The following is a 10,680-nucleotide window of genomic DNA, read 5'->3' as shown; positions in this document are numbered from 1 at the left end:
GGAATGGGAAGAGAACCTTTTTTCACTCTATGCCATTGCTGACTACATGCAGTGTGAAGGTAATGTAATATAATGTCATGTCTTATCAGTGTAACATTACAGACTCCAGGTGACCAGAATACTACATATGTCTCATATTAGGCCATAGTCAACAATGAAACACAGTCATTAAATAATTAATTTTTGAAAAAACGCGATAGAGTGAGGGAGCAATATTCGAACAGCAATGTAGCAAGGGCCGACTGTAAAACTATAATTGTAAAACTATAAATATGTGTTTTGCCTTAACATTTTTGGCTTCCTGGAACGCATTAATTGGATTTGCATCATTTCCTATGGGAAAAATGTATTTCGTTAGAGAACTTTTAGGTTTGAGTTGAACCTTCTCGAGCGGAATGATGCGAACTGAGGTTCCACCGTATTAATGATAACCACTTCCATGCATAATAGACACACAATTACTCAATATAACCCACAAAGTTGCAGCTATACAGCACTGAATAATGATTTGATGGTACACATAAATGAGTGAAAGCCAAAATGCTGTAGAGTAAGTATGAGTGTGGGCCAGCAAGAACCCAGGGAGGTTGTACTGACAGAGTTATGTCAATTTTGACAAAGGCTTTTGAAGTGATAGATAGAGCACAATACTTTGTGCCCCAGTGGCCTAATGGATAAGGCACTGGCCTCCTAAGCCAGGGATTGTGGGTTCAAGTCCCATCTGGGGTGTCAGTTTTTGGGGTGATTGAACTAGAACTTGTCAATTCATATTCTGGCTACTGAGGAGGATCTAAACCAAATCACCAGAAGGCCTTAGCAAATTATGTACGTATTACAGTATATCACACAGATACTAATTCGTTAAAGTGACTCTTCCATTCTCTTGTGTCTCTGGTGCAACCTGCTGATGACAGCTGAACAGTATGATGAGAAGGACTGTTTAAATACCAATTCTCACACATTTATTGGTCGATTCATAGATCACACGCCTTTGTGAATTATGCTGTTTAACTCCTTGCATGAGAACAGCAAGTTGGGCCAAAAGTGCGGAAACATTCAACAGTTGGACATGTGCATTCAAAAGTTGAGAGAAGGTCAAATTAAGTTCACCTGTAAAGTTCACCTGGTCCATCACCTTTCTCAGAGTCATCCTTAACTCATGAGGTGAGATCTTGCATGGAAGTCCAGAGTGAGGGTAAATGAGTGTTATATTGTATTTCTTCCATTTCTGAGTTATTGCACCAACAGTGGTCTCTTTCTCACCAGGCTTCTTGGTGAAGGGACAGGACGAATTTGTGTGCTTCAAGGGCACATAACCAGTCTGTGGGTGTCAACATTCTTGCTCTTCGGTCGAGGATTGGTACAGTTACCATCTTGAAAGTGTGACATTCTTAGAGCTGCTGCAGAGGCCGAGTCATCAGTCAAATAGTGAACAAAAGGACGATTACAGAGGGAGAGTGCAAGGTTTCTAAATACAGCCATGGTGGCTCAGCTTCAGCTTTTTCACTAATGATTCATCATGGTCGGAGACCTCACATTTCTGTCCCCTTTCCTCACTTTTTTGCACACACTCTGATTTCACACTTGAGAGGAGTGATTTGCAATAGCCGGTGTGTGATCATCACCCTGCCATTGTGTTTTTTGGCTAAGGACACGGACTAATGGGAGCTCAAAGAGTCGCTTGAAAGCGTCTCTCAGTCTGTGTCGGCAACAGGTATTGTACGGGCTCTTTTGCGTACTGCTTGGATGATGTGGCACTGCAAGCGTGGAGAACAGTAGATCAGAAGGTTTCTCACATCCACACTTGCATTGTGATGTAACAGCGCCATAGTCACAGGTGGCAACTCACATATCCTTTGCATGTCTGTGTCTAAATGAGGGGTTTACCACCCAGGGAGATGGCGAAGTGGGAATCACTGTCGCTGCCATGGCTACAGGTATAACACATTTTGGCTATTTTCAGACCAACAGAGAGTACGGGGTAGCTGCTGGTCAAAGAGAGGCACTGGTTAAGCCTATAAATTGTGATTGTGTGGAGCTGGATTTTAGTTTTAACAGTCTTTATTAAGATACACTGTATGTTATGAATGGATACATTTCAAAACACTTTAAAACAACACACCAAAGTGTTGTATTACCGTATAGTCTTTGGTACATTGATAGCATTGCTTGTTTATTCGGCCATCTTGGATCACACACCCAACACCAAATCTCACAATACTTAGGGGCTATCCACTCGGAAACGTTTTCAGGTAAAAAGTCAAATATTTTATCATTTCAGCCTTTCATCCACACAGAAATGGCGTTCTGGGTGACCTGAAACTGTATTTTTTGGAAACGGCTTCCAGAGTGGGAAAATCTGAAAAAGCCGTCTTTTTGTTTCCGTGTAGACAAGCACCCGACTTCTTTCTGAAAATGATGACATCATAGACCCGTCTCCGTCACGTGGCCAGAAATGAGTATTGATGAAAAGTCAACATAATATCACAATATTTAGACTGGCGTGACTCACTCTGGTCGATGTTCTCCTGATATTTTGTTATCTGAAACTCCAAAATGACTCGCAGAAGTAATTCCACTTTGTTGTAAGTCTTGACAAGCCTTGGAAAGCGGAAGACGACAGACTTTTGCACGTGTTCTTTTATAGTTTGGTGTGTCACATGGTTCTGTCTGTGTGTCTGGTCACAGCTCCACATATAGGTGTGCCTTACGTATGTATTACATTGTTGTCAGGTCTATTTATTTGGCACCACTTGTCGGTGACTCAGTCTCGTTATGTTATTAATCCATGCTTTAATACAACACGTTAAAGATGCTCAATATTGGCTTTCTTACTAATTTATGCCGATTAATTCTTTCCAGACCTGACCACGATAAGTGAATTTCCGCAAAGTAGGATTCATTATTAATAAATGGAATTTTTTTGCAATTAGAGCATAGAAAACCTGTTTATGACCTTCGAAATAGGGTTTTTAGCATGTAGACATGAAATAACACCCCTATAGTCACCTTTACATTTGTATTACCCACTATAGTAATAATAGAAAATAAGCCATCCAAGATATACTCACACGTTAGCATTGACAACATACTACCTGGTGGCTATTGTCTCATCAATGTAACCTTACTAACACCTAGAGACCAGTGTAGAATACTACTCTACTGCCACTGCACATTGCATTTCAGTTGCTTTATTAAAAAGCAGAGAACACACATGCAGTGAACATTCACACAGGAGCTGCTGTCGGCCACTTTCTACACAGCTGACCTGCTGCTAGCACACAACTCCATTCAACTGTAACCAACTGACGTCACACATGTCACTTCCCAGGCCCCGCTTTTTAAAGGTGCACAAAAGTCACAAATACTGTATTACACTTCATATCACGTCTTTTGAATGCCTTATTTTCATTGGTAATGCTTAAGTTAGGCCATGAATACATACAATTTGCTTAAATATGATATTTTTTGCTAATCATAGATCATATTCAACCATGAAACAGTGATAATTTATTCATAAATGTTTGAAAAACCATGATAGAGTGAGGGCGCGACGTTCATATTCTTGTGCTATCAACAAGTAAGACTTAGTTAGTTCGTTAGTTTTAATAAATTTATGGACTTTGGTGCCATTTAATTTTTTTTGCAGCTTTACTTCTTGTCAGCGGAATGAAGAATGTGATATCGTTGCACTCACGCTGGTGGAGAAAGTTGTGAAACGGGCCTCTTGTTCTTGAGCCCAACTGGGTGTTGATTAAATCTTCACGAAATAACGCAGATACATTTACTAGGCTTTTACATTCAAAATCCCATTCGTGTATTTGGCAGAAATTATGTCATATAAGATATATTTAGTTACAGAATATATATAGAGTATGTTATTTTCATACCTTTCATTTTTGATGATTCCTAACAATATGTACTGTATATTTTTTCAGTGACTTGCATTGCATTATTTGATTTATTAAGTGAATTTATGTGGGAACGGGATATACAGTAACACAGACTAAGCTCAGGACCAATGTGTTTTTCAGTGACAGTGACAGGTGTGTGTTGTGATGTGATGTGTAACATATGTCCCACTCTACAGTCAAAGACCTTTATTCTAGAATAGAGTTATGGTTATAGTGTAATTTATTTTGAACATGCATGCAATGCTTCATGTTACAATTCACAAGTCAACATGTCTGAAAAGGAGTAGGAAGATGGAGAGCTTATTTAATCCTACCCCGTCTTTGTATCACATCAATTGCTAATACATATGTTCACTTCCTGTATTCAACATACACTAATTCACTGTTTACTTGTGCTTCCAGATAATATAATTATAAGATAAGATATTATTATTATTATTATTATTATTATTATTATTATTATTATTATTATTATTATTATTATTATTATTATTACTATCATCACTATTATCATTACTATTTTTTTTAGCAAAAAAAACAAAAAAACAAAAATGATGTCCGGATCCACTTCCTGCCGTCTTTCGTGTTGTAATGTGAGTGTCATTGAATGGAGATACATGGGTTTCTAATTCCAGTAGTTTGTTGAGCAACGATGATTTCAAAAGTCAAATGTTATTGAATGTAGTCATTCAAACTGCATGGTTCTTTCTTTGTGGGTTGTTTCCTCTATTTTTTCTTGTTGTCATGGTAATATGATCTTTAATATGTATCCAGATCGTTGATATCTTTGACAACAAGCACTCTTTCTTCTACTGGACCTCCATTTAGCTTGATGTAGATTTTACCGTTGGGGCTCCAAGTGCTTTGTAACTTTCCCTGCTTCCTCAAGTCTCGTGCTAGAGTTTGACATTGTACATTTTCCACTTTGATTTGTGCTTCACTAGCTCACAGCAAAACTTGTTTTTGCACCTTATCTCAATAAAGTAGAGTGCTGCAACGTACTTTGGGATTTTTACATTGCAGCGGAGTAAAATAGCTCGGCCAGAGTTTCATTACCTAATGTGGAGCGATGCAGGGGGCTGGAAGGTGGAAGTCAATGGTTCACCATGTCTTCACCTACACAGCATGCTGAGAAATGCTCTCATCTCTCATTCCAATGATACCCTGCAGGTGATAGATAACATGAGTTGGCCCAAGATCCGGTGTCCTAACAGCCATACTTCTGTCTTCTAAGCCCGACCTGAACTCCACCTAAGATGATACAGCGTACTTTGAGAGAGTGTACATACTATATGACCACATGTAAAGACTGGTTGAAAGCTGTGTTGTATAATAGTTGCCCTTCCCTTTCAGCAAGCGCTTTTATTACATTTTTTATTTTATTATCTTCTCAAGGGACAATACTATACTTGTAAATAACTTAGAGTAGACAGCTTGGAGCTTGTATAGCTGTATAGATTTATTGTTCTCTGAAAATGACAACACATAGCCATTACTGTCAAAATAACTGGCAACAAAAGTGAGTAGGCCTCAGAGCAAACACGTGTACCCAGAATGGATTTTGAAGCCAATAGACCAAAAGATGGCTTTGCTGGTGCCCCAGTGGCCTAATGGATAAGGCACTGGCCTCCTAAGCCAGGGATTGTGGGTTCAAGTCCCATCTGGGGTGTATATTTTAGAGCAGTGACCCCCAACTCCCGAGCCGTGGGCTATTTGGTGCTGGGCCGCACAGAAAGAAAAAATAGTTTCCATTATTTCATTTTTTTAATGTTTTATTTTGAAAAGTGGCTGGATTTTCTCTGTTACATCCGTCTCACTTGCCACATGTCCATTGTGCGTGTGCTAACTTTATCTCATGCCGCGCAGATAAACTACTACTGTATTTCTACCATTTTTCTCTCACCTCATATTTGGTGTCAAATGCTGATACTATGTGGGAATGCATAAAGGTAAGTTTTGATGACTTATTGAGTGCTAATGTGCACATTTGTCTCAATTTAATTCATGCTAGCGCACTGCTTTTACCACACACGTCAAACAGCGATGTAATAATCTCTCTGGAAACACTTGGCTGGAACTTGAACTGGTGGATGGTGGGTCTGCATTCATTTTGTGCTTTTAATTTGATGTTATTCATGTCTTAGTTTTACACAATACATAATAAATAAGATAAATTAGATCGCTATAATGTATGACACACCCACCCACACCCCTGCTCCGCGGGAGATTTGTGGGAACACAAGCCGGTCCGTGGGTCAAAAAAGGTTGGGGACCACTGTTTTAGAGTGATTTTATCCGTAAGAATATGTGTAAATCTGTGAAGGGCTAAATGAACATTTAAGGTTACGTTGACCTTCATTTAAGACGTGATCGTTGCCAAAATGTGGCACCAAAATCAACACGCACACCACCTTTGTGTTTTGCCATGAGTTATTTCTTGAATTCAAAAGTGTTTCTCTCCTTTCTCTCAAGCCTTTGCTTTTCTTGTGATCATGGCTGCAAAATAACCCAAATTGGAGCTGAACAAAGTTACAAGTGCCAGCATTTTGATAAAGAAGGTGAGAAATACTACGAGAGATTAGAGTAGCTGAAAAGGGCATTTTGTGATTAAAAATACATTAAGAACACAGTTGTACTGACACGCAGTGTATTAATAAAATGACAAGATGCGTGCGATTGTACGCTAACCGAGGCAAAAATTTTGGCATACATTTTATACGTTAACCGGAAAACACATTAACTAGGGTGTATGTTGTTGTTATGGACTGTAAATACAGAGCTCACTCACTCACTATTGACTAAAGTGACAAAATCCCTCAAATTTCAGCAACCATTTGATTATATCTTCTCAAGTGACGAATGAAACTTGGATATGACTTAGACTAGTGAGTATACCACTTGTATAGCAGTATCGATTTACTGTCGTCTGAAAATGAGGACACAGCCATTATTGAAAACATTAGAACCACGGTTAGCGCACGCCCCGGTTAGCGGGTTCTTTAATTACCATCGAAAATTTCCGCCAAAATTTTGCCTCCGTTTGCGTACATTTTCCTGTTAGTGTACTATAAGGTGCATATTTTGTTGTGTTATTAATACACTGTGTGAGTCCAACTGTTTTCTGTGTAGCATCCTATTATCTTGCTAATGCATAGAAACAGGAACCTGAAGTCATTTCCGTTACCCGTCTATGATGTCATCAGCGGTTGACTCTGTAGTTCTTTGCTAATGTAACACAGTTATGCCATAAGTCTCTGCTTTACTTTTGAGCAGGGCAGCAAAATAACCCAAAATGGTGCCAAAGAAACCTGCAACTTGCAACTATTGCTGAAGAAGATGAAAAACACAATTTAATTTGAGAAAGAACTCAAGAGAAACATGAAGGTCGTATTGCCATCTTTGTCAACAATCACGTCGTCAGTGAAGGCAAAAGTGAAGTTAAATATTCAGTTATCCCTTTCATTCATCGTTTATATGCATTTTGAAGTATTTTGTGCCTGTATAACTATAATTGTAAAACTATAACAACGTGTTAATATTTTGGGTTTTCTGGAACAAATTTACATTATTTCTTAAAGTAAATTTCAGATAGAGTCGGGCCTTCTGGAACAGATTAATGATGCTAACCAAGGTTTCACTTTAGCGAGTGAATACACTTCACAGTGAACTATTTTTAGTAATAGACAGGTTTCATGTGCCCCAGTGGCCTAATGGATAAGCCAGGGATTGTGACTTTGAGTCCTATGGTGTTAGATTTTGGGGTGATTGGACTCACACTAGTTTTTCAGAGAATGTTGATTCCTGTCTTGGCTTCTGCTCCTCTGAGGACAACCTAAACCAAATCACCACCGGGCAGTAATAGCGTTGTTAATTTTATGGACTGTAAATAGGGACCTCAATCAGTCACGCATTCATTAAATTGACTAAGTTCGTCAATTTTCAGCAACCGTTTTATTTTTTCTTCTTGAGGAACAATACTATACAAATTAAACTTGGCGATAATTTAATGTAATCTTAATCTTAAACTTAACCTAGTCATTGTACAGCTTGTATGACAATGTAGAGTTACTGTTCTTTGAAAATGTCTCAACACACAGTCAACATTGTCTGAATAGCTGCCAATGCAAGTGAATACACCTCCCAGTGGACATTTTGAATGCCCCAGTGGCCTAATGGATAAGGCACTGGCCTCCTAAGCCAGGGATTGTGGGTTCGAGTCCCATCTGGGGTGGTAGCTTTTACAGTGATTGGTGATTGCTCACTAAATTTCAATTCCAATCCTGGATTCTGCTCCACCTCTGAGAATTTAAATCAGCAGTGTCATACTCGTCCCACGGAGAGCCGAAACAGTGCATGTTTTATTTCCAGCTGGCCACTAAAGCAGGTGATATTAATGATCAACACCTTCATCTATTTGAGGGAAGGAGCACATCAATTAATTCGCCTGCTGGAGAAACTGTTTGGAGAGGAAACCTGCAGTGTCTAGGCCCATTTACACACGTGATCTAAATCAAGTCAACAAAATCAAGAATAAAGTAATAATAACTGATTACATTTTATACACTAAGTCCCCAACTAACGAACACAATTGGTTCCAGACGACCGTTCTTATGTCGAATCGTTCTTAAGTAGGGGAAAAGGTCAAATTACCAATGATATAGGTACTACATGTACGTGTATACATATACAGTATATGCGTATGTATGTAAATATGAGTTTGGATGCAGTAGTAATATTAAACGAGGATAATTAATGAAAATAACAGTAATAAAAGTGATATAATAATACGTAATGATAATGTTATTTACCTTTGAAGAGGAGTGGTCGAGCATAGTCGTTGTGCTGGAGTTGGAGGAGGAGATATTGAAAAAAAGGACAAATCGTCGTCAGCGTTAGACTCTTCTAAAAGAGGTAGTGTTCTGCGGATGGTGTACAATTAAGCAGGCCTATTAACTCTTCATAAACCTTGATCACACGCTCTGTCCGGGTTGTATTATACAGCTAACAATGTAGCTTTCTCTACAGGGGGGCCAAAGTGAATAGATGATAGACCAAAGTATGTTTAGTCTGTGCCCCAGTGGCCTGATGAATAAGGGACTGGTCTCCTAAACCAGGGTTTGTAGGGTTCAGCCCCATCTGGGATGTCAGGTTTTTAGGTGGTTGGACTGGGACTTGCAGCTGAAATAATGCTGATTCCTAGCCTGCATACTCTAAACCTATTCACCACAAGGAATTCATGTTTGTTTATGCAGATACTACTTGATGAAAGTAGTCAGTATGCACCTTGTACAAGTTATTGTCTTAATAGCTGCCGACAGTGAATGTGTCAAAAATGTGCCAGAAGTGGATTTTGAAGCTAATAGACCAAAATATGTCTGTAGATGTGCCCCAGTGGCCTAATGGTATGGTGGCTTTGAGTCCCATCTGTGTCAGTATATTGTTTGATTGTTGCCATGTGTTTCCCAAGTGTCAGAACACATGTTGTTGTTGTTGTTGTTGTTGTGTTTACTTCAATGAACCGCAGCCCCAGGCCATGACGCTACCACCAGATCTGAGTGTAGGCGCTTGATAGTCACTTGTGTTACCAGCCAATTAGACAGGGATGATTGTGTTTTGTAAATCTATACTGCTACACAAGCTGTACACTGACAAGTATATCCAAGTTTCATTCATGTTGTATTAGTGACAAGGTAAACTGTCATAAAAATGATTGTGTATGTGTGGCCATTGCTATAGGTCACAGGTGTCCAAAGTGCGACCAGGGGGCCAATTGCAGCCTGCGGCTGTTTTTTTATCGGACCGCAGCGCATTCTAAAAATATAATTTAACAAGAAAACTAAAAAAAAAAAAAACAGCAGCAACAATTGAAAAATTACAGTAATTTTACAATAATGAAGACAAAAAGGTTGTAATCTAATGAGAAAATGTTGTAATTTTATGAGAATAACGCCATAATATTATAAGAATAAATAATGTCACTTCGTCATATAAAGTTGAAATATTAAAGAAAGATTTTATTTTTTTTAAAGCTGTCAGATGAAAAATAAACAAAACAACAAATAAAGTTGTAATTAATGGAAAATTAGATTGCGTAAAAAGTTACAATGTTACAAGAATAAAGTCAAAATAACATTTCAAGTGGAGGAGACGTTGCTGTGTACGTGGACAAACATCTGAACTGCAAAATGGTGAAGAATATGTCATTTGTTATTGACAACATCCTAGAATGTATAACGATTGAAATCTGTAAAGAAAAAAGCAAAAGTGTGTTAATAAGTTGTGTGTATAGAACTCCAAAGTCAAGGATTGGAATGTGTGAGGACTGGATTAAGACAACCTTTACAGACACAGGTCAAAAAACTATTTTTATATGTGGAGACTTCAGTATTGATCTTCTGAATTCACATAAGTATAAGGAAATAGATGACTTCACAGACACAATGTATAGTTTGAGTTTATGTGCTAAAATGATTAGACCAAGCAGAATAACAGACCACTGTGCCACCCTTACTGATATTATATTCACCAACGATTTTGACAACAATACCATCAGTGGCCTGCTAATTAGTGACATCAGTGATCATCTTCCAGTGTTTATAATTTACAAAGAACATTATAATAAAAGACAGGTGGCGGCTAAAAAGACTTTTCAAAGACTACACACAGAGGATAGCGTCAGCGCTTTCAGGAAAGGTCTAGAACAGGGGTCACCAACGTGGTGCCCGTGCACCAGGTAGCCCCCCACGACCACATGAGGTGCCTGCAA

The 10,680-nt window shown here is 38.6% G+C and overlaps 3 non-coding genes across 3 annotated transcripts; all 3 read left to right on the top strand.

The window, feature by feature from the left end:
• The first annotated feature begins 656 nt into the window (after positions 1-656).
• On the top strand, positions 657-729 carry trnar-ccu (transfer RNA arginine (anticodon CCU)). The gene has a single exon. It is a non-coding gene; the product is annotated as a tRNA-Arg (tRNA).
• A 4,781-nt stretch (positions 730-5,510) lies between these two features.
• trnar-ccu (transfer RNA arginine (anticodon CCU)) lies at positions 5,511-5,583 on the top strand. Its single transcript has one exon. It is a non-coding gene; the product is annotated as a tRNA-Arg (tRNA).
• A 2,489-nt stretch (positions 5,584-8,072) lies between these two features.
• Positions 8,073-8,145, top strand: trnar-ccu (transfer RNA arginine (anticodon CCU)). The gene has a single exon. It is a non-coding gene; the product is annotated as a tRNA-Arg (tRNA).
• The last annotated feature ends 2,535 nt before the right edge of the window (positions 8,146-10,680 follow it).

This window comes from Dunckerocampus dactyliophorus, chromosome 2 (assembly GCF_027744805.1).
Source record: "Dunckerocampus dactyliophorus isolate RoL2022-P2 chromosome 2, RoL_Ddac_1.1, whole genome shotgun sequence".
Lineage (NCBI taxonomy): Eukaryota > Metazoa > Chordata > Actinopteri > Syngnathiformes > Syngnathidae > Dunckerocampus > Dunckerocampus dactyliophorus.
This window is presented reverse-complemented; position numbering and strand designations above follow the sequence as displayed.